Source organism: Gorilla gorilla, chromosome 15 (genome assembly GCF_029281585.2).
Source record: "Gorilla gorilla gorilla isolate KB3781 chromosome 15, NHGRI_mGorGor1-v2.1_pri, whole genome shotgun sequence".
In the NCBI taxonomy this organism is placed as follows: Eukaryota; Metazoa; Chordata; class Mammalia; order Primates; family Hominidae; genus Gorilla; species Gorilla gorilla.
The window spans coordinates 27,731,986-27,757,844 of record NC_073239.2 but is presented as its reverse complement, the minus strand read 5'-3'; the positions used below and the strand labels follow the sequence as shown (position 1 = coordinate 27,757,844).

Sequence of the window (25,859 nt, the reverse complement as noted above, 5' to 3'; positions counted from 1 at the left end):
ATAGGTAACTTTAAGTTTGCCACTTTTCCTTTCAGTAGCAAAAATGTTTTCAGCTCTAGAAAATAATCACAAATACCATCTACTTAAAGCTCATACATATTATAAATAACTACAGGATCTTTGGGAGATGAAAACCTGTGTTGGAATTCGAGGGCATCTGATTGAAAATGCTATTCATGACCTAAACTTTCATGCTTCAAAAAATTCTTGAAGAAAACCCAATTTCCAGTGGTGCACGGTGGCTCACGCCTGTAATCCCAGCACTTTGGGAGACCAAAGTGGGCAGGTCACTTGAGACCAGAAATTCGTGAACAGCCTGGCCAACATGGTGAAACCCTGTCTCTACTAAAAATACAAAAATTAGCCAGGCATGGTGGAGCACACCTGTAATCCCAGCTACTTGGGAGGCTGAGGCAGGAGAATCGCTTGAACCCCAGAGGTAGAGGTTGCAGTGAGCTGAGATTGTGCCACTGTACTCCAGCCTGGACAACAGAGTGCGACTCTTGTCAAAAACAAAAACAGACAAACAAAAAATTCACTGTTTCTATCATGAGAATCCTATCTCCCTCATATGAAATGTGAACATTAAAAAAAACTGATATGGGATCAAAAGATGAGTAACAAATGGTGTAATATATGTGAAGATTTAATAGTAGAAAATAGCTCATACAATATTAGAGCTAGTTGAAAAATCAAAGCCTTAGAGTCAAAGGTATAGGCATTTTGGCTGGTATAGGAAAGTAAATTCTGAAAATGTTGTTTACCTAGAAAATATAATGATTTAATTTTCTAATTTTTACGTGCATTTAATTATATTTTTTAAACTATGACTTCTGTTTATGTGCTGACATGCTAAGAATGAACTTGTATTTTTTACAGGATTATGTTTCAATCTTATTGAAAATTCTATATTCATACTGAACAAAAATGGTAAACTGATTTAATTCATTAGAAAAAGGAGGACACTTCATCTTGAAGGTGTCAGCTGCTTTTACAAACAGCCTTGAGTAGTTGCTATTTTTAAATTTTCTTTTATTCACTATCTGTGGATGAGCAATTGCATTTTTTTCACTTTTCATTATTTTAGAGTTGCAGATTACAGTAAAAATACCACTTTTGGCCCATTTAATTTGGGATAAATAGTTGCAATTGGGATAGTTATTCTATTTTAAAAGGCAAAACGGTTGTTAATTTCTTGTAAAATTCTTTTGCCAAATTATGTGTGGTCATTCTAGAGAAAAGAAAAACAAAAAATCTTCTGTTGGCATTACTGGGTATTCCCCATGTACAGTAATAATAATGCCAAACCCAGAACCATTATTATCTGCTCCGTTAACTGAAAGACACAACCCCTCTATCTTTTATCTGGTAGCCAACTGAATGCTCACTGAATAGTATCTTCTTATTAAGTATTGAAATTTAAATTTTACTATTACTATGTTTATAAACTTCAACTTAGGAAAAGATGTGTTGTTACAGTTTTGAAATAACAATCTAAAGTGGAGTTATGATTAAGCTGAAAGGGGACACGTTTGGGTGAACGCGGAGTCGGAAAAAACAATGATTTGGCATATCGCTAGCATACACAACAAGTGTACCTGTGTGTCTCTTGATCAAAGAATTTATACTAAAAATGGAAACAAATATTAAAAAGATGGCTTATATAACATAATGATAACAGCTAACATGTACTAAGATCTTACTCTGTGACAGCCTGTTAAGCCCTTTTCATACATTATCTTACCTATTTTTCATATAGGACTAACATAACATGAAGCTGCTTTCAAAGAGTTCTCTGAAACCCATTTGTTTCATAATTTTTCTAACTGTTAATATAAGTAGCCATATATTTATCTTTTCAATGTAATTCTTTTATATGATGGATGTTTTTAAAGTTATACACTCTTTATTGAGAATCAGATGCTGATATTCCATGAATCTGCTTAAGATTGAATTCATCCTTATATTCCTAAAATTTTTATTTGAAAAGCACATGAGTTTGCATGTTCAAGGTAAATAAGTCACCAAAATAAACTTTACCTAGCATAGTAAAAAAATAAATGAAAGCTTAATGGATAAAAAACAACATCGACACTTTCATTTGCAATAATTGCAAGAATAGTAGAAATGTGCTTTATATTCCGGAAACTCCTTTAACTTTTACAAGGTTTAGTCATCCTGCCTCAAACTTTAAGAGTTTATGTTTTTTCTTCTGTTAAAGTATGCCCCTGGTCCACAGACAAAATGGACTCCCTGTGGCTAACTGAGGTGCTCAAAGTTAAAACAGAACCATATGGCCATATCTGGGTAAGCCAGCAGTCACATAATCTGTGTGTTCAGGAAGATGTAAAAGTATCACAGAATCTCCCTTCTACAGTCAAGCTAAACTAATTTCTATTGGTGCCGCTGGAAACTCCTTTCCCTCATTTGAAAGATATGTAGGACAGAGACTTCTGGTTTTGGGCCTGGAAACCAACCAACCAGGGTTCACCTGCTCCAGCTATTTGGGGCTCAGTTTTATCAACTAATCAGAGCTCAGCTGTACTGCCTAATCAGAAGTCAGCTGTGCCAACCAATCAGAACTAAGCAAGCTTCAATCCTTCATTTGCATAAAGGGACCTGATTAGGAACCTGGGTGGGAGGTTTTGCTCTAACATCCCATGGCTCTCTTAGTTCTCTAAAATGCATTTTTGTTTTACATAGAAAGTTGTGTCTCCTGGTTTGCAAATTGTTCACTGGGAAAACTCTTTCCTCCAAATTCTTGTTCAGAGAACTTTTGGTCACATTTCACTTATGATGTTTATATAAACTTTGTTTCATTGTTATTATGTATTTTATATACTTTATAAATGTATATGCAGTTGTAAGCAACAATTATTGGTTTTAACTTTAAAGCTTTCTTCTGAGGTAAGATACACAATTGTACAATTTATAATTTAAAATTAGTTTTGTGATATTATAAATATCAAAACTTGTCTTTCAAATAAGATTATTTCCCTGTACTATCTCCTAAACTCAGTAAATTATTTCCTAGTTTCTAGATACCCAAAAGTGTACTGAGTTAAGTAGATTTCTGAGTTACTTTGATAAAGAATGACTTAATAGGAGATAATGCCAATGATGTTAAAAATTATAACCAGCTTGTGTGGAATACTTAATATGTGCCAGGCACTGGTCAAAGCACTTAAGATTGATTATATTGGTTAAACTGAATCTTCTGTGGTAATTAATATCATCATCCCCATCTTGTAAATAAGGAAAAGTATTTAGAAAGGTCAAGTTATTTCCCAAGGTCACACATATCGAAAATATTAAAGCAGCCTTCAAAACTGGGTATTCTGGCTTTAGAGTACATGCTGAAATATTAACATGTGCTGAATATAGTCAAGATAAAAGTCATCCTAGGGCTCAGACAAGATATGCTAGTCAAGTTACTACCTATAGAAAGTCTTAGCTTGTGTTAACTGTGATGTGAGGGGCAACTTAAAGCTGTGGGTAGATTCTAACAGGGTTGAATATTTATTTCTAACGAGGTGTATTCATCTTTCCCTTCAGTAGACAATAGCATTGAAGCGGCTGTTCAAAATGACAGTTTCAGTGAAATGGGTCTTGGGATAGGCTGGGAGGAGTGACTTAGCAAACTCCAGAGATGCAGGGTCATGTTTATTTAGTGTATAGGATATTTCAGAAATCAAAATCTGCATTATTCCTCAGATTTGGGTCAGCCTGCTTTTAGACTAGACCAATCAAACCAATGGGGAATCTTTGGAGGACATTTTCAATAAATTAATTTTGGACAAATTTCTTGAAAATAGTATAGTGTCTAGAGTTGTATTAAAAATGTATAACACCATGCTAGTAGTTGCCTCATGTAATTTTCCTGCTCAAATTGCCATATTTTGCTCTTCAAGGTTTCTTGCCTAAAACCAGTTGATGTACATCTGAATAATACAAACACTTCAAAATGTATTTTGTTTACATTAATATTTCGTGCAATGCAGGTATGTATAAAAAGTTACCAAAGAAAACTAAGTTAGCAATGTGTTTTAAGGATTAGGGATTCAAGAACATGGTAAATATCCATGGAAAGTTCCTAGTTATATGCACTTAAAAATTACAGTAGAGTCCTCCAGTAGGGTAGTCTAATCTCCAGGCATTGGCTTTGGGTTTAATTAGGATATAAATTCGAGTTTATTGCCTTGCAGCACAAATGTCTGATCTACTTCCCTTTTGAGAGCAGGACTAGAAAGAGGCTTCTTATTTGGTTAAATTTAGAAGGTAGTAAATTTATTAGTAATGAAGCCTGCACATATTAACAGTGAGAGGAGGGAAGTGGCAACCTACCTAAGGCTTATCTGAGAAAGAGATAATACAAACATGCTTCAAGGACTAAATGCTGAAGGGTCTGAAACACCTTAAAGCCTAGCGACAAAGGTAATGTTACGTCTGGCTACTTCTTTGTGAAAATTGGGGCTTACCAATATCCACACTGTCCCCCAGTAAGTTTTTCTTTGTTTCTTTTAGTAGGAATTCATTACCACTACCATTAAATGCATTCCTACTAAAAATTAGGGTGACAGACACATATTTTGAGATTGAGATTTTAAAGTGTTTGCATTTAATGACATTTAAAAGTTACAGTTTTATTTATTTTTAAACCTGTCAGTGTCGATTTATTTCTTTGTGTTTTAAAAATTCAGTTATGTTTTATAAACCTGCAATATTTTATACCAATTACTAATAAACATCTTAGAAAAGGCAACAGTAAATCAATATTTAATTATTTAAGTAGGACTGTTATTAATTTGATACTATATAAAGGCAGAAAGAAAGAAATGCCTAATATTACCTTCATTTCCTATATTTTCATTATAGATGTGAGTCAGTTTTATATTTTAATAAAGATATCTTGACGTTTGTGACATGTAAGTTTATGATAGAATAGTTTTTCTTGATAGAAAATGTGTTTCTTCGTTAACAATTTTTGTCAAGAAGTGGCTGTTTGATTTTCTAAATCAGAATCTAGTGGTTTCTTCTGGAGTATTCTCTGTACATACACTGATAAAAAAAAGTTTGAAATTTAAAATCTAAATAAAAAATAGTTAATGCAGGATTGAAAATAGTTAATTTTAATCAATTCAGAGAGACTCAATTAGTCAACAAATGTCTGTGGTGCACACAGTGTGTTTCAGAAATGAAATAATGTGTTAGAGACGTGTCCCTGCCTTCATGGAGCTGGCCTTGTAGAATGTCTATTTGTCACAGGTATTTCTTCCAGTAGTAATAAAACAAGGATTTGTATGTCTTATAATATACAACTGTTCAATAAATGTCCTGCATTGCATAATGTAAAAGTAGTTGAGACATTTCAAATTACACTTTTCTTAAGGCATATTGGTGCCATGGAAGATTGAAATTACCTAAGCCTATTACAGAACTTTTTACAATTTTGAGACAATGGCAGTATTAAAATGTACAAATAGCATTCTGTAAGGATTAAATGTGTGAACATAATTTACAGCCTTGGAAAATTCAATGTTTTCTTGATTTTCTGAAGTAGCATGGTGTACAATGATCCCAAGTGACATCAATGTGCTCAGTGATAGAGAAGAAGATGATAAGTGCGTACTAAGAGAATTTGCGGTGTATTTTGATGATGTGGTCAATTACTTGACCTTTATGAATATTCATGGAATAATTGGTTTTATTTAATAAGTCCATTTGTGAAAATTGCCACTGCTGCACATTGGTTCTTATCAGAAGAATTTTTTCTTTGAGAGATTACACGTTATGTATCAAACTACCAATTAATGTAATTTGTTTAGAGCTGTTTTTCTTTGTGTACCATCAAGGCATTCGCTATCAAAGGTGAGTGGTAAAGTATCAAGCCAAAAATTTGTTGTGTGGCTATCCCAACAACTTAAACAAAGGGAGTAAGAGAGAACATATGTGTTACATTTACCCAGATATTTCCTTTAACTGAAGCTTTTAAACTAAGATTGATAGAAAACAGTGTTTAGGAAGAAATAATGCATACTGATTTATATAAAATGCTATTCACTGTATTTTTCTTTTTGTATTAGCTTTAATGAATAGATATGCCTTTTTATTTTGTGGTACCCCACCATTAAATGATACCATCACTTTTTTTTTCTGCCTAAATAAATTCAAATTCTTGTCACCTACTAGCTGTACAGGAAGATTTGAAACATTATTCCTAATTGAGATTTTTACTGAATATCTTTTAAAGATAAATTTGTTTTATTCTTTTACCCACTATTTAAAAGGATTTTCACATTTTTATCTTCTAAAGGAATTGTCAATGAGAAACTAAAACTGCATAGACTATACATTAAAATCACTTTAGTTTTTAAGCTGTCATGAACTGTTTCAAAAAATGCTAAGTTGCTATTGTTTAATGTCTGTCATTTTATAATGCTTTAGAAGTTATCTATCCTGTAAAATTATTAACTGATGCTAAAATTGCCTTGTAAGTATTAGGACAATAGCAATTTTGTAACAGCTGGGGACACTGCCAATGTAAGATAAGTACATTTTGCTCTGTAGATTCATAAAGTGCTTTGAAATGGTTTGTAACTGATGGATGGATGCATTTTCTAAGTGTAGAAAGCAATATTTTGTAGAAGGAAATGGCTTGAAAGCTGACACACATGCATGCAAATGCCATTCTCTTCAGTAAGTAATTTGCTTTTTCTTTCAAAAGCATAAATGGCATAGTTAGACACATTATTTTGTATATTGCACATAACAATACAAGATGCACAAAAACAGCAAGTACAAAACATTTCATATTGATAGAAGAACCCATGGCTGTGGTATATGATTAGCATAAATGTATACACACTGAAGTAATGCCTTCAGGATTAAAAAGTGAAACTGAAAAAAAATGGGAAAGTTCTACTAAACTTCAGGAAATGACAACATATATTATGCTTTCTGTCTTTTAATTTAATTTTCCTTCTTGATTGGAATACTGTGAATCTCATTTTAATTGGATATATTTTCCTTAAAGCACTAAATATTAATTATGTTGCCAATGCAAGCTTACAAAGCAATCACGTTGTTGTGCATACCTGCTTAGTATGGCTAACAGTTTTCTTTCTTTTTCTTTTTTTTTTTTTTAAATAAAAGTCAACAGCATCTTTCCTACATAAAAAGTGTTTGCATAGGACTGCTTTGTATCCAGTCAAAATTGTTCTGTAACCTAAATTGGATGTTTCAATTCTTTTAAAAAATGTAGCTGCTGATGTATCTTCAGTATCTAGGAAAAATTGGCTGAGGGTGTGACCAATAAATATTTGTATTATAAATTTCTCAAAGCATTTGCAAGAAAGACCAAGTTTGAATTGAATGTTTTTCAGAGACACTTTATTTTAAAACCACTCCTGGGCCAGGCGTGGTGGCTCACGCCTGTAACCCCAGCACTTTAGGAGGCTGAGGCGGGCAGATCACGAGGTCAGGAGGTTGAGACCAGCCTGGCCAATATGGTGAAACCCCATCTCTACTAAAAATACAAAATTAGCTGAGCATGGTGGTGAATGCCTGTAATCTCAGCTACTCGGGAGGCTGAGGCAGGAGAATTGCTTGAACCCGGGAGGCAGAGGTTGCAGTGAGCCAAGTCGTGCCACTGCACTCCAGCCTGGGCGACAGAGCGAGGTTCTGTGTCAGAAAAACAAAAACAAAAACACAAAAATCAACAACAAAAACCACTCTTAGCACCTCTGTACTTGTTGAAGAACACAGGCTTTAGACCCAGGTTGATCAGGTTTGAATCCTGATATAAACATGTCTTAGCTGTGTAAACTTAGGCCAGTCTTCAGTTCCTGTTTGCTGTATCAATATAGAGTTATCTCTATTATTGAAGATATCCTCAGATTCTTCTTGATTTTGACACTTTCTGTGTGAAGCACTTAGACAAACTTCACTCATTAACGGGAATTGAGTAGAAAGAGAAAATCATGCCTTCAAACTTAAGTAAAGCATATTAGAAGTAAAGTAAGTATACTTGTGTGATTTTGAAATAGCTACATTATTTAATGCTTAAAAACTTTATGTTTTATTTTATTTGTACAATTCCTCATTTTACTTGGCTATACTTTTCACTGTTGGTGGGAGGGTCTGTGATTATACATATAGTTTTAGTTAAAGCTGTTCTACTTGGTGTTTATGATACCACTAGTGTTAATTAGAATACTTTTCTTTCAAATCCCCTGTGAGAAATCCTCTGTGACAAAGGCATTTTTCTGACTAACTTCATAGCAAATGGGGATCATATAAATTTCATTACTATAAACCTAAAGCTCCTCATAAAGTATCAAAGGCATTAGTGACATATCTGATTACGGTCTTGGAGACGGGGCCGCATCCTATTTTTTCTGTCATCGGTATGTATGGATTTACTCAGGAATAATGTGCTTTTCTGCTGCTCATCTTTTTTTCTCTTGAGGAAATTTCCCCAATAGTGAAAGATTACATTTCTCTCACAGTAGCTTTTTAGACTTTTCATCTCTAAAGCCTGCTACTTACAGGCCAAACTCCTTGGGTATTTATATACTGTAACCAACCATAGGCAGGCTTTTGGCACACTTATCCTATTATTGATACTTTTTATCCTCTATCATTTTCTGAACAAATCTACTAGAACAAGATAAATTTGTTCACACCTTTTTTTTTTTAACTTTGAGTCCACAGACTGGAAGTGCCTTTGGAATAAACTGCAAGGACACGGTATAAACCTTTAGCCCATGCTTATATACAACCTTTTACTATGGTGTGAGCGGGTGTTGGTAAGAAGCTTAATGGCAGATGTCCTAGTGGGATAAACTAATTTCACATTCTTCCATCCCTTCTCTTTAAGTCATGTCATACAAATTAATGTTTCTTTTGTATCAGCTGGATAAATAACTCTCTTCTGTGAACAACAGGAAGATAAACATTTTTCTATATGCTGTCTATAAGATCTTAATTATAACATATTTGTAGAAGTCTTAACTTGCAAACCGCTCAGTATTTACTTCCAGAAATTAAAAAAAAAAATTTAGGAAATACAGTGCCACAAACAAAAATGGTAAATAACCTCTAACATTAAATAATTTGTAACCAACCTGGTAATTTTACTCAAAAATATGTCTTGGAAATGTTTCTTATTAATGCACATGACATGGTTCTACTTCATTCTTTTTGACTGGTGCACGGTGTTTCATAATATGGATAGGTGATCATTTATTTGCCATACCCATCTTGATGAATAGTTAGGTTTTTTGCAATTTTGTGCTACAATGCTTGTATTCGTTCATTCTCATCCTGCTGTGAAGAAATACCTGAGACAGAGAAATGTATTTAAAAAAAGAGGTTTAATTGACTCACTGTTCCACATGGCTGGGGAGGCCTCAGGAAACTTACAATCATGGTGGAAGGGGAAGTAAATATGTCCTTCACATGGTGGCAGGAGAGAGAAGTGACAAGTAAAAGGGGGAAAAACCCTTTATAAAACCATCAGATCTTATGAGTACTCACTCACTATTACAGGAACAGCATGGAGGTAACCACCCCCATGATTCAATTACCTCTCACTGGGTCCTTCCCATGACACGTGGGGATTATGGGAACTACAATTCAAGATGAGATTTGGATGGGGACACAGCCGAACCATTTCAATGCTACAGTGAACATCCTCATATACATCCTCTTGTATATAAGTATGGTCTTTTCTTTAGGGAGAATAAAAAAGTTTGCTGGGTGATACAGAGTCTCCCAAATGGAACTTTCAATTTATGCTCTCACACTTAGTGTAATACTGTACTCATTTCCCCATCTTTTAGCCAAACTGAACGAAATCATTGTTTTAATTCCTGCCAACCTGATTTTAGGTTAAGAGAGGTCCTCTTTATGGTTTTATTTCATATTTTCCTGTTTACTATGGGTTTGATCATCTTTCATATATTTATTTGTCATTTATGTTGACTCTTTTGCTAATTTCCTGTTCACAAAATTTGTATATGTTCTGTATTGATTATTATCTTTTTCCTTACTATTTATAGGGTGGCCTGTTAAAAATTTTTGAGTGCTGACATGATGCTGCAAGTGGAAGATTCCACACCTGACTTTATGTGACAGGTCACACTGAAAACTCAGTCAACACATTTTTCATACACAAAATTATTAAGAAGAAGAATATTGTATAGATTTACCTTCAGGCTAAGAATATGAGGTGTATATGAAACATAGATGAATTTTGTGTTCCCCTTGAATTCCATTCCTAAAATATCTAATTATGCATATGTAAATATTCCAAAATCTGAAACAAATAAAAATCGGAACCACTTCTGGGCCCAAACATTTCAGATAAAGGATATTTAACCTGTATTCAATTGTAGATCTTTATTATTTGATGAAATGTCCTTTCAACTTTGGTAAAAATAGGTCCTATTAAATCATATAGACAGGATTTCATTTGCAAGATAGAATAGAATTCTATGCCTTTCAAAACTTATCTAAAGAGTATTTCCATGAAAAATATATTTGAACATTTAAATGTTTAATATTTACACCCTCCAACCATTTACAAATACTTTAAATTTTGTCTTTTAATTATGCCAGTCTTTTAGAGAGATTTCTGTGTGGATTGAAATCTTTTGGTCACAGTCATCTGAATTAAGCTCAATTATTTTTTAAAACTCCTGCAAAAGGTCTTACTTTGATATTATAATTGTAACACCTGTAGAAAAGTTATAGTTATGTTTATTCTATCATAATTTTAAAGTTTATGATCACCAGCATGGGAACTGGTTCCCAAATCTTGCTACCAGAAATAAATATACATTTTCTAAATAATTGCTTGTTAAAAAATATCCACTGTATAGTTTCTTTCTTTGCATTGGCTGTCACAAAGCTCAGACCAAAATTAATAGCACATCAGAAAATTGGTTCAAAGAAATGATTAACATCCCAAATATATTTCAAGTTTCATAAACTTTATTTTTTGTACATTTATTTCCCCTATGATCTAATCTTTTTCCTTGCTTTTAAAATTATGTATAATATATAATTGTATATATAGTTATATGTAATTATAAATTATGTAAGGTTTTTACTAATTAATTTTACATATGCATAGATACAATCTGCTTTTAAACAGATGTTATAGTGAAATTTTCTATTGTGCTAAAGATTTAAAGCTTTGGGCTCATGTCTAAATTTTATCTGAGATAAAGTATATAAAAATAGAAAATACCTTTAACTGCTAAATATAAAACATATAAAACAAATGGTAGTTCGCTTGTTCATTTTCCTAGTATACTTATTTATAAAACATTAAGACTTCTCAAGTGTAGTAGTGAGAAGGAGGAAAGAGTAGAACAAAGAATTTAATCTGTAACTAACTGTGAACATTCAACTGAGATAAATCACCAGCTTTGGACCAGCCTATAGTTACTTTTCAATGCCATGTTAATAAGAAATTATAAAATGTCCAAGGTTTGTGTTCATTGAAGCTATAAAACTGACTAAAAATTTTGTTATGGAGCTTTCTTCCACAAAATACACTGGACCAGTTACCATTTTTTAAATTAATATTTTAGTAAAAGTATATAAATCAACTTATTAATAAATAATGTTTAAGGTAATGATTTGCAGTGATGAGAAATAATTAGATTTTAAAACTGGTTACTGTAGGTAGTTATGCATTGAATTGTGTCCCACAAAAAGATATATTCAAATCCTGAACCCCAGCACTTATAAATGTGACCTTAATTGAGCATAAGGTCATTGCAGATGTAATCAAGTTGAGGTCATACTGGATTGGAATGAGCCCTAATCCAATGACTGGTCTCCTTGTAAGAAGAGGAAATTTGTCATAGACACAAGGAGAACACCACGTGACTACAGAGGGAAAGACAAGAGTGATGCTTCTGTAATCTAAGGAATGCTACGGGTTGCACCAGAAGCTAGAAAGAGGCAAGGCAGGATTGTGCCCTAAAGCCTTTGAAGAGGGCATGGGCCAACACCTTGATTTTGGACTTTTAGCCTCCAGAATTGGTAGACAATAAATTTCTGTTGCTATGAGTGATCCAGGTTTGTAGTAATTTGTTGTGGCAGTACTAGAAAAGTAATACAGTGGTCATTATATCTGGACAGAATTATATTAGAATCTAATAACTAAGAGAGACTGTATCAGGGACCAGTAATATCTCGTCTTCTCCATTTTGTTCCTATGTAAGTTAGATCAGAAAAGATGTTTGTGAATGATGACAGTAAAATGTTGAATTTTGAAATCTATAAACATCGATTAAAAATTTAAAAATAAAGAAACTTGAGGAAGAATACTTATAGCAGAATTAAATGCCAAAAGAGCTTCAATAAGCAATAGATTAAAAGAAATATGCAAACAAAGGTTTGCAAATATGCAAACATTAGGTCAGAAACATATCTGATCCCTAAAAATTGGGGCTAATTGTTGTTTTAATTTTAAAACAGTGAGTTTTAAAACAGGGCTAATTTTAAACAGTGAGTAAGTCCTAGTGCTAATAAGGATTTTGTCCATAACATAACAAAAATAATTTACCTTATTCGTAGTTCTGCATTGATATTTTAAAAATTGACAAAGCTGCTCTTTACTTTCAATTGACTTGTTAAGAGATTATTACATTTTTCACTGAATCATTAAAGTCCAAAAAGCTGTCATGGGCCATTCTCTAATTAAATGTTATAAATGCAATTCTGTTACTTAAGTAAGGAACTGCATTGCTTTATGACTGACAACGTCAATATTCAAACAACCTTAATTACTTCTGAAAGATTGATGCTATTGGGCTTTTAAAGGAATTAATTTAAGGAAGCATGAGTCTCTCACTGACTACTAGAGTATGTTGGTAGCTATCAACGAGATAATACATAGTAGAGGATTAATTAGCTTTTATTTTCCAGGTATAGAGGTTATTGCAATCTTTTGTAATTGTATATAACTACCTTGGAAAGGTGATTTTGTCACTTTGTAACTATAGAATTTTTATGTTCAAGATGGCTTTTATTTCCCTAACAATTTATGTGAGATGTGCCACAATCGTACTTTGCCTCGAGTACTTTTACCTTTTTCTTCACAATGCATCTCAGCCATAAAACTCATTAATCAAATTAGATGGAAGAAGACAAGTTTCCCATGGCTTGATCTTAACTTGTATTCATGATGATTAATCATTGCACAACAGGGGTGAAGTCATTGGAAACATGTCAGTCTCATAGTCCACCATTTAAGTTCAAAGAGAGGAGAAATAGCAAAGTAATGGTCAGGCAAGAAGACCTTTAAAAATGGTTCAATAGTAAGAAGACATTACATTTTCATTAGAATGCATCAATAAATACTGTAAATTTTTCTATCTTTCTTGGAATTTCTAACTATTTTATTTCCTGCTGAGATATTTGTCACTTTCAGATGCTTTCATAAAAGTTTTACATATATACATCCAGTTTATTCATGTGGTTTTTGCATAATTTCCCTGGAAAGAATTTTACTATAAAACTGGTTAAGATATAGTTTATCTTAGTACCTTACATTTGTATAGCACTTGCAGATTTCAAAAGCTAATCATTCTATTCCCAAATTTGGTAACTTTTTTTCTTTCTCATTTTGTGAGGAGGTCAGAGAGGAAGATTCATAGTTGAGAAGTACTTTTGAATAGATACTAGATTGATCCCAGTTTGAATTACTTAATATCTCTGACACCATAATATAATAAATCAAAAGCTACAGAAGATATATTTAATATCTGTGCATTTTACTATATGTAAAGTTAATTTTTAAAAATCTACACATGAAGATTTACTAATTATCTGTTCTTACTAAACTTCTGATTTGCAAGGATGAGAGATTAAAATTTATAAATATTATCTATTACATATTCCCATGAAATACTTTAGAAATGAAGATCTGATTTCCTTGCAGGGTTGGTATGTCATTCTGAAATAATAAATTGAGACATTTGCTCACAAAATAGAAATTACTGCAGTTATTTTCATGAAGAGATCATGAAAGAGAATCACAAAGAGACCTTTGTGATATGGTACCTAGTATCTCTCTAATTTCATTTTTTAAATGTTCCCTCTTTCTGTGCTTCCATATTATCAAACTACATTCTTACATTTATTTATTCTTTTATTTCTTCTACATGTGTCAAATGCATTAGCATCACAAAGTAACTGTCTATGCAATAGCCTTGTCTTCAAATACTCGACTTTTAGAAACTCTCTGTTCCCACTTCTCCACTGAAATTGCAGCCCAATGTTCTCTGTGTTGTTAGATTCAGGGGTCACTTCATAGTCTGTACTTTATCTTTCAGCAGAATTTAATGTGGATAACCTATACTTTGAAACAAAAAAAGTCATCCCTCTGTGACACTACTTTGTTCTGATTTTCCTTTTTTTCACCCTTTATCATTATTTTTTGCTAGCTCCTCCACCACTTTTTAAGTGTTTGGTGACTTTGATTTCTCAACTGTTTGTTAGTTTCATCCTGGGACTTCTCTATCCTTGCACTTTGGAGAAGACATCTGGCATTCAAATTCCAGCCTTACCACTTACTAGCTATGTGACTGTGGGCAAGTCTCTTAACACTTTTGTGTTTTGGTTTTATTATCTGTAAAATAAGGGTAATAATACCACATACTTTATAGAGTTATTGTATTAAATGAGAAAATATGAACAAAATGCTGAGAACAGTGCCTGTGACTTAACATGTGTTTTATAAGTGTTAATTATGCTTATGATAAAATTTTCCCCCAGAGTATTTTCTCTAATGCAATGGCTTTAATCCTGTATCTCTATGCTGATAAGAATCAAATTTATATTTATTTCAAATATCACACATAGACTTCAAACAAATACTTTAATCATAAATTTGATATATCCATATGTATATGTAAAATGCATATCAAACTTTACATGTACAAAATGAAAATCTTTATATCTTCCCTTCAAATTAATGTCACTCCCTGTTTTGACACTACCTTCAATTTGGTAGCTCCAGTAAAAAAATCTTTGGAGCAATTCTTCATTCTTTATTTTCTCTTAATTTCACATTCTATCCATCAGCGATTCCTATTTGTTCTATTCCCCAGCAAATAGCTCAAACCCATTCATTTCTCTGAATACACATTGCTATCAGCCTAGTGAAAGTGACTATTCCTTCTTTTTTAAAATTTTACCAACAATTAAGAACTTTTTTTTCTTTCTTTTTTTTTTTTTTTTTTTTTTTACCAACTATTGTCACATACATATAACGCATATAGACATAAGGACACACAGAAGATACTTCTTACCTGGAGTTATATACTAGCAATATTTTCTGCTTTCACTCTTGCCCTTCTGCAGTCTATCTCTGTAAATCAGCTGTAATAAAAGAAAAAAATTGGAAGTGGTAGATACTTAAAGTGGCTGAATAAGTCTACTCTGAATAGGTATATTTTCTTTTATTTTAAATTGACAGATAAAATTGTATGTATTTATTATGTACAACAAGATTGTTTTGAAGTATATATATTGTAGAATGACTAAATATAGCTAATTTAACATATGAATTACTTCACATAGATACTATTTCTTTGTGGTCTGATCACTTAATACCCACTCTCAGCATTTTTCAATAATACAATATATCATTATTAATTATAGTCACTTAGTACGACAGATTTCTTGGACTTATTTCTCTTGTCTAACTGAAATTTTGATTCCTTTGACAAACATCTTCTTAGCTCTCTCCTCTGCCACTGCCCTAGCTTCTGGTAGCCAGTATTCTACTCTCTACTTCTATAAGGTCAACTTGTTTAGATTCCACGTATGAGTGAAATCATGTGGTATTTGTCCTTCTGTGCCTATTTTGCTTAACACAGTGTCCTCTAGACTCATCCAGGTGTTCACAAATGACAACATTTCCTTCTTCTTTATGGCTGAATAGTATTCCATTATGTATATATGTATATACCACTTTTCTGTATCTATTCATTGGTTGATGGGGACAAGCTGTTTCCATATTTTGGCTACTGTAAATAATTCTATCATAAACATGGAAATGCAGATATCTCTGATAAGATTTCATTTTCTTTGGCTATATACCCGGTAGTGGGATACCTATGTCATATTGTAGCCATATTTTTAATTGTTTGAGGAACCTCCATACTGTTTTTCATAATGGCTGCTCTAATTTACATTTCCATCCAATGGGAATATCCTTTTCTCCACCTTTTCACCAACACTTGTTATATTTTGTATTTTATATGATAGACATTCTAACATGGGTGAAGTAATATCTCATTGTGGTTTAAATTTTTATTTCTCTGATTAGTGATGTTGACCATTTTTTCATATACTTTTTGGCCATTTTTATGTCTTCTATTGAGAAATGTCTATTCAGGTCATTTTCCCATTTAAAATAAGCTTATGTCTTTTCTTGTTATTGAGTAGAGTTCCTTATATGTTTTGGATATTAACTCCTTTTAAGACGTATAGTTTGCAAATATTTTGTTATATTGTATGAGTTGTCTCTTCATTCTGTTGATCATTTCCTTTGTTTTGCAGATTTTTAATTGGATGTAATTCCATTTCTCTATTTTTTCTTTTGTTGTCTGTGCTTTTGGGGTCATATTCAAAAACCGCCCAGACCAATGTCATTGACGTTTTCCCCTAAGTTTTCTTCTAGAAGTTTAATAGTTTTGTGTCTTAAATTTCAGCCTTTATTCTATTTTGAATTGATTTTTCTGTATGGTAAGAGATAAGGGTATAATTTCATTTTTCTGCATGTAGATATTCACTATTCATTGAAGAGATTGTCCTCTCCTCATTGTGTGTTTTTGGCACCTTTGTTGAAATCAGTTGAGTATAAATGCATGGATTCATTTCTGGTCTCCTTTGACTTGATATATTTTAAATAGAACCTTGTAGACTGAGAAGGCCCTACTCTGGTGAAGACTGTGTACAAGGAATTCCAGGAGAACATCACTGGGATGGGAAAGCTCTTGCCTGTTTCACAAAACTTAAAGACAGCCAATGTGCATTGAACTTTTATGAGAAATAACTATGTTTGGAAAATTAGGCAGGAAATAGATCTTTCTGGATCTTAGTCTGGTAACTAGTACTGATTATTTTACCAGCTACAATTTTTAAGAATGGATATGACACAAAACAATTTGTGTTTATAGAAGATAACTACTTCTTTAGTTTAGTTAGATCTCATTTGTCTATTTTGGCTTTTGTTGCCATTGCTTTTGGTGTTTTCGTCATGAAGTCTTTGCCCATGCCTATGACCTGAATGGTATTGCCTAGGTTTTCTTCTAGGGTTTTTATGGTTTTAGGTCTTTTAAGTCTTTAATCCATCTTGAGTTAATTTTTGTATAAGGTGTAATGAAGGGATCCAGTTTCAGCTTTCTACATATGGCCACCCGGTTGTCTCAACATCATTTGTTAAATAGAGAATCCTTTCCTCATTGCTTGCTTTTGTCAGGTTTGTCAAAGACAGATCGTTGTAGATGTGTGGTGTTATTTCTGAGGCCTCTGTTCTGTTCCATTTGTCTATCTCTCTGTTTTAGTACCAGTACCATGCTGTTTTGATTACTGCAGCCTTGTAGTATAGTTTGAAGTCACGTAGAGTGATGTCTCCAGCTTTGTTCTTTTCGCTTAGGATTGTCTTGGCTATGTGAGCTTTTATTTGGTTCCATATCAAATTTAAAATAGTTTTCTCTAATTCTGTCAAGAAAGTCAATGGTGGCTTGATGGGGATAGCATTGAATCTGTAAATTACTTTGGGTAGTATGGCCATGTTCACAATATTGATTCTTCCTATCCATGAGCATGGAATGTTTTTCCATTTGTTTGTGTCCTCTTTTATTTCGTTGAGCAGTGGTTTGTAGTTCTCCTTGAAGAGGTCCTTCACATCCCTTGTAAGTTGGAATCCTAGATATTTTATTCTCTTTGTAGAAATTGTGAATGGGAGTTCACTCATGATTTGGTTCTCTGATTGTCTATTATTGGTGTAGAGGAGTGCTTGTGATTTTTGCACCATGATTTTGTATCCTGAGACTTTGCTGAAGTTACTTATCAGCTTAAGGAGATTTTGCGCTGAGACAACAAGGTTTTGTAAATATACAATCATGTCATCTGTGAACAGTGACAATTTGATTTCTTCTTTTCCTATTTGAATACCCCTGTATTTCTTTCTCTTGCCTGATTGTCCTGGCCATAACTTCCAATACTATGCTGAATACGAGTGGTGAGAGAGGGCTTCTGCACAGCAAAAGAAACTGTCATCAGAGTGAACAGCGACCTACAGAACGGAAGAAAATTTTTGCAATCTATCCATCTGACAAAGAGCTAATATCCATAATCAAGGAACTTAAACAAATTAACAAGAAAAAAACAAACAACCCCATAAAAAAGTGGCTATGAACAGACATTTCTCAAAAGAAGACATTTATGTGGCCAAAAAAATAGGAAAAAAGGCTCATCATCACTGATCATTAGATAAATGCAAATCAAAACCACAATGAGATCCCATCTCATGCCAGTTCGAATGGTGATCATTAAAAAGTCAGGAAACAGGCCAGGTGTGGTGGCTCATGCCTGTAATCCCAGCACTTTGGGAGGCTGGGGTGGACGGATCACGAGGTCATGAAATCGAGACCATCCTGGCTAACACGGTGAAACTCCGTCCCGACTAAAAATGCAAAAAATTAGCCGGGGATGGTGGTGGGCGCCTGTAGTCCTAGCTACTTGGGAGGCTGAGGCAGGAGAACAGCATGAACCTGGGAGGTAGAGCTTGCAGTGAGCCGGGATCACACCACTGCACTCTAGCTTGGGCAACAGAGTGAGACTCCATCCCCTCCTCCAAAAAAAAAAAAAAAAGGAAAAAAAGCTGGGAAACAACAGATGCTGGAGAGGATGCAGAGAAATACGAACCCTTTTATACAGTTGGTGGGAGTGTAAATATGTTCAGCCATTGTGGAAGACAGTGTGGCAATTCCTCAAGGATCTAGAACTAGAAATACCATTTGACCCAGCAGTCCCATTACTGGGCATATACCCAAAGGATTATAAATCATTCTACTATAAAGACACATGCACACATACATTTATTGCAGCACCATTCACAATAGCAAAGACTTGGAACCAACCTAAATGCCCATCAATGATAGACTGGATAAAGAAAATGTGGCAAATATACACCATGGAATACTATGCAGCCATAAAAAAGGATGAGTTCATGTCCTTTGCAGGGACATGGATGAAGCTGGGAACCATCATTCTCAGCAAACTGACACAGGAACAGAAAACCAAACACCGCATGTTCTCACTCATAAGTGGGAGTTTAACAATGAGAACACATGGACACAGGGAGGGGAACATCACACTCCAGGGCCTGTAGATGGGTGGGGTGCTAGGGGAGGGATAGCATTAGGAAAAATACTACATGACGGGTTGATGGGTGCAGCAATCCACCACGGCACATGTATACCTATGTAACAAACCTGCACATTCTGCACGTGTATCCCAGAACTTAAGGTATTAAAAAAAAAAAAAGATAACTGCTTCTTTGTGGAAGGACTGGAAGAAAACAAGAGTGGAAACAAGTAAACTATCGAAGTAGATTGGAAGAGGTAGTAGCAAGTGGAGACATATTTTGGAGATAAAATGAGTTATCAAAATGATTTGCTGATATATGGCCTCAGAGAATAGGTAAATGATGATTACCAAGTCCCTGATTTGAGCCACTGTGTGGACATTGATGCCAGTTAATGAAATGAATGGTTGGAAGTTATATATTTCTTGATACTAGAATACAAAAAAAACATTTGAATTAGAAATACCAATTTGAGGCCAGGCGTGGTGGCTCACGCCTGTAATCCCAGCACATTGGGAGACTTAGGCAGGTAGATCACGAGGTCAGGAGATTGAGACCATCCTGCCTAACACGGTGAAACCCCATGTCTACTAAAAATACAAAAACAAAATTAGCTGGGTGTGATGGCACGTGCCTGTAATCCGTTACTCAGGAGGCTGAGGCAGGAGAATCGCTTGAACCTGGGAGGCGGAGGTTGGAGTGAGCCGAGATCGCGCCACTGCACTCCAACAAACAAACAAACAAAACCACGATTTGGCAATAATCAGCATTTAGATGGCATTTATGACCAAGGGAATAATTGACGTGTCCTAGAAAGAATGTAGAAAAATAACAGAGGAGGATCCAGGATTTTATTTTGAGGAACTCCAGTTTTTAAAAGTAGATAGGAAGAAAGAGGCTAAGAAAAATGTCACCACACATGACGTCTTATTTTTCTACATCTACATTTTGTACGCTAACACCTCCATAATTTGTTTGGCAAACTCTTATTCCTCCTTTGTAGTATAATTCACAGATTATCTCCACTGTCATACCTTCTCTGCCTCTATCAGAGAATTAATGGTTTTCTCATATGTAAAGCTGTTACCTATACTACAAATAATGATAATTATTTAAGCAACATTTATCACATGATTATTAAATAACAAATGCACTTTAATAGATGGTTGATGCATTATCTCAACCTTCATTACAACAACTCTTTGAGGGAAGAATTATACTATTTACAGATGAGAAACCTAAAGTAACTTAACAACTAGTTACTGATGGAGCTGGGAGTTGAGTTCAGGTTGTTAGCAGTGGAAGTCTATTTATGTAATAACTACATTGTTTTATACAAACCTAGTATTTTACTTTCACACTGTACCATATTTCTTTACATAAGTAAGTATAAACATGACAAATAAAAAACAGGAATCTAAACAGAAATTTAAATTATACTTATTTGTTTTTTTCTTTGTCTTTTTCCTTTACTAAACAGTGAGCAATTCATGGCTTATTAAGTTTTGTAGGTTCCATACCAGCATGATGACACTAAATTAATATTTGCTGTATGATTAAATAAATATAGATTCTCAATTTTAAGAGTGAATTCTTATAAAATTTTAAGTTCTTCTGCTTAATCTCTTATTTGCATATCTATATACTCACTTGCTCAATGTTAGATGTGGAATCCAAATTTGGTAAATGGAATTTGGGATATAAGCTTTCAGTAAGTTTATTAGACCTGAGCTATCTTTTGTGCATCTTCTGTATACTGAAATTACTTTTTCCAAGATACATCACTAAAATATCCTGCTGGTTGTTTATTAAATTATTTTCTGTAATTTGTTCTCAGTTGTTGTTTCATGCAATTTGTTCAAGCCTATCTTTTTTTTTTTCTGGCTTCCCCACCATTTTGAAGTAGTCTTCTGTTACTAAGAATTTAATTTCATGCTGCTCTCAAGTATCTTGAATGGAGACCAAAATGTGTGTGAATTCTGGAATGGTAAAATACTAATTTTGTATAATTTATGAAAGATAACTGTTAGATGTTCTTTGCTGTAAAAATTCAATAAAAAGGATAAATATTCTTTTAAAATAATATTAATTCAGCAAACTACCTTTTATTGTTAAAATTATGAAAGACTAGTTTAAAGTGGACTAGAATTATTACTGAATTAAAAGACAAATTGTATCTATTTTAGCAATGACTGGGTTCGGCTTCAGAAAGGTTGACATCATTAAAATGTTTTACTTTGTCAGGCAATTTCCAGTGAGACTATTTCTGTTATTAAGAAGCTTTCATTGCCTTGACACACTTTCCAAAATGCATGCTAAGTGTTTTCCTCTATAAATTAAATCAAAACACTTCAAAACAAAATATTTCCATGTAATGTAATATTACACAATCACAAGGAATGTATCAATTATTTCAAACTTACAAAGTAGCAGCTTTTTCTATGTTATTTGAAGGACAGTTTCACACCCCAGGGATACTAAGATCTAAGCTGGGATTCCCACTTAGCAGGAGATTTTGGGGTACAGGGATAAGTCATGGAAGGCAATTTTGTATTACTTCAAGTGGGCTTTGATGTGGAAATAAATTTTAAATTGAGCAATCTCATTTTACCAAGTATGTCATTTGATACCAGTCAAATTTCCACATTTTTTTTTACCCAAAGAAATGAATTGATACCTGCATCATAACTTAACCATTTTCTAAGGATACTTTGTATCTGGCAAGAGGGGAGTTGCTCCTCATTTTATGTATGCTCTAAATATGTATACCCCAGATAGTTCTATCATCTGGAATACAGCAAGTCATTTATTGATTTTATATTTTGTGTTTTAACAGGATTAATTTTTTTTATTTCACCCTTTTGACCCTTTGCTTACCTTTAAACTAGCTCTCTTACCGGGCACACAAAGGAACAAATGTATTTACAATATCTAATTATTACTTGTTATCCTCTTCCTTCATTTTGTTTGTTTGTTTGTTTTTGAGACAGAGTCTTGCTCTGTCGCCCAGGCTGGAGTGCAGTGGTGCAATCTTGGCTCACTGCAACCTCTGCCTCCCAGATTCAAGCGATTCTGCTACCTCAGCCACCCTCCCGAGTAGCTGGGATTACAGGTGCTTGCTACCATGCCCAGCTAATTTTTGTATTTTTTTAGTAGAGATGGGCTTTCACTGTGTTGGCCAGGCTGTCTTGAACTCCTGACCTCAAGTGATCCATGCACCTCAGCCTCCCAAAGTGCTGGGATTACAGGCGTGAGCCACCGCACCCAGGTTTCCTTCATTTCTTTTCACTTTTTTGAAATCTGCTTCACATCCTCACAATGTACTTTAGTCTTCTCATTCGTTGAATACACTGGTCTATGTTTGCATACCTGGAATCTTTATTATAGTCAACCATGTAATGAAACCTTAACATTATAGAATCTATGATCTCTTTAATTTCATGAACCTCTCCAGACCTATTATTATTATCATTACCTGGAAAATTCTCCACTTCTTATGTCCTATACTTTGTGCCCAAGGTGGATAGCTGTGTGTATGAGTATTGTTAACTATGCACATAAAGCCCACTATAAATGCATGTTAACTAATTTTGACTAGATCCACATCGGAACAATTATTTGTATTTCTCAGAAAATGTTCAATTTCCCATTAAATTTTCCATCACAATGAGTTCAAAAATGTTTACAGCCTGAAAAACCCAAACTTATGTTTGTTCTCAACATGCATAGATAACAAAGTATCCATTTCCTGTGTTTAAAATCAAAAGCATTTAAATTATATTCTGCCATGTGCTATTCTCCATTTGTTAAAATATATCTGTGTATTTCACTATTATTTCATACTTAGATTCTTTCTCAGAGGAAAGGGTCTTCCTCCTACCCTGTGAGCTAGATCATGTCCCCATGCTCCTATTATGTTCCCTCTTCTTTTCCTTGTGAATTATTACCTTTCCTTGCATCATCAATCTCACTCCGTTAGATTATCTCCACTTGTCTATGAAGAGACTTAGGTATCTTCTAGCCTAAAAATACTTCTGTTTCTTCAATTTCCCTCTCTTTTTATTTACTACACAAATATCAAGGAGACAACTTTCCATTTGTAGATTTCTCTTTTCCACACTCAATTGCCTTTCTTTTCCCATTACTCTTCAGATACTGCTTTCTTGGAAATGACTAATGACTCTCTGGAGTGTTTGACCCTTTTCCAACTGAGTCTTCTCCATGCCATGCCTTTCCTTGGCTCTCTAATGTCACCTTCTTCCACCTCTCTGATAATTATTTTTTTCCATCTTCTTTTTTTATTCTTCACTACTATTGTCCTTTAAAAGAGGCAAATCATGTAAATAAACATAGATAAACTAAATAAAACAGGCAAACCTTAAAAGAGAAAAACCATGAATCTGTTCTCAGCCAATCTCTAGTTTTTTTCATCATGTTTGTCTTTCTTGATACATGACCGTTATGTATATGTGTCAATTATTTCTTCATAAGTAATGTCCAAATCACTAGGTCCAGGTCTAAATGCCAGGCGTGACTCTTCAACTACTTGCTGAATGCATTACACATAGGTTTCAAAACTTCTAACCTATTAAAACATTTAAGGTTTTTTATTATCTGCCTATAATGTGAATGCTATCTACATTTTGTAGTAAGTAACCCCTTTATGCAGTTGACACTCTTAAATTGAATAATTTTGCCTCTCTCTAAGTATGTCTTGTCTTTCTGTTTGCTCCTGTATTTTCTTCCCTCTGCGATACACTTTACTATTCCTAGCTTTTCATAGGTGAGTGCACATCATATGTTTCTTACCTTGAATTCTTCCTTAACAGGATGGGATATTCCTTTCCTCTAAACTCTCAAATGTTTTCTTAGCGTTTTCATGCTTCTGATCTGTGCAGACTGGTCAGATCTCAAGGTTTAAGTGAAGAGTATCAGTTTCACCTGCTGAATTCTATTGCTATTGTGTTGTTTGTGTTTGGAACTCAGCCTCTGGAACAGTGATTCCTAGAGTTTAGAAAAAGAGTTTTCTTACCCAAGTTTATATCCTTCCAAAGCATCTAACATAGCACCTTTTTCTTTCCCAAAGAGACATTTAATATAAATACTCAGAGTACATAAATATTCAGTTTGCTACGCATGAAATTCTTAGCATTTAGTTTAGAAAAACTAAAATTGTTTTTTCTTTCCTCATCCCTACTTGATGCTCGTTTTGTACATATCTCTCCAAATTTGATATTGTGACTATTCTTCTCCCTCCTACCAATGGAAATGCTATTAAAAATACATCAACACCTATTACCCTTTCCCATAAAACATCCTGAATGTAAGTATGCAGTTAATTGTGTTATCTGGTTTTTCAAATGGAAAATAATCCAAACAGAATGTTAACTAGTTGATTATCTATGGCTGAGTCCTGGAAAGGTATGGGCCTCATCCACACTATGTCTAATAGAACACCGTATTGCGGGAGACATGTTATTTTTAGGTGAGTACAGTTTCACAAGTTTTAATTTAAAGAGTTTTGGTGCAGGATGTCTTAAAATCAATAAATGCTTGCAAATTGTGGAGCTGCTAGTTTGGCTACAGAATCAAAAACGTAATGGGAAAATGACTATAACAGAGCAATAATCATAAAGTTTATTATATACCCAAAACAAAGTGATGAAATAAGAAAAGACTCTCCAAAATGAAAAGATATTAAAATTTTCATTGACACAGACCTAGTAATAAAGCTTAGAGCATGACTATTGAGGTCTTATACTGACAGGAATACATGTCTTCAAAGAAATTGTGTAGAGGATGCTTTAATAATTGTAACTTATTCTGTAGATGGTACCTGAATTAGGGTTCTCTAAAGGGACAGAACTAATAGGTTAGATGATAGGGAGTTTATCAGGGCAAATTGACTCACATGATCACAAGGCGAAGTCCCACAAGGCTGTCTGCAAGCTGAGGAGATGGGAATTCAGTCCAAGTCCCAAAATCTGAAAGGCAGGGAGGCCGACAGTGCAGCCTTTAGTCTGTGGCCAAACGCCCGAGAGGCCCTGGCAAACCACTAGTGTAAATCTAAAAGTCCAAAAGCTGAAGAACTTGGAGTCTGATGTTTGAGGGCAGGGAGCATCCAGCACAAGAGAAAGATGAAGTCTGGAAGGCTCAGCAAGTCAAGTCCTTTCATGCTCTTCTGCCTGCTTTATTCTAGCCCCGCTGGCAACTGATTAGATGGTGCCCACCAAGATTGAGGGTGGGTCTGCCTTTCCCAGTCCACTGACTGAAATGTTAATCTCCTTTGGCAACACCCTCACAGACACACCCAAGATTAATACTTTGCATCCTTCAATACAATCAAGTTGACACTCAGTATTAACCATCACAATACCTTATAAGTTGCTGTGGATTACATGAGAGAAAATGCCAAGTGGTGTACATTAAGAATGAAAAATAAAACCATTTTAATCTT

General features: G+C 34.0%; 2 long non-coding RNA genes across 2 annotated transcripts in view; one reads left to right on the top strand and one right to left on the bottom strand.

Moving 5' to 3' along the window:
- LOC134757177 (uncharacterized) overlaps positions 1 to 25,859 on the top strand; it is a 144,459-nt gene that overhangs the window by 60,004 nt on the left and 58,596 nt on the right. The window lies entirely within an intron of this gene.
- Positions 9,211 to 24,324, bottom strand: LOC134757176 (uncharacterized). The gene is made up of 3 exons (XR_010130871.1): positions 24,212 to 24,324; positions 15,333 to 15,402; positions 9,211 to 9,341 (listed from the first exon to the last, which is right to left on the bottom strand). It is a non-coding gene; the product is annotated as an uncharacterized lncRNA (long non-coding RNA).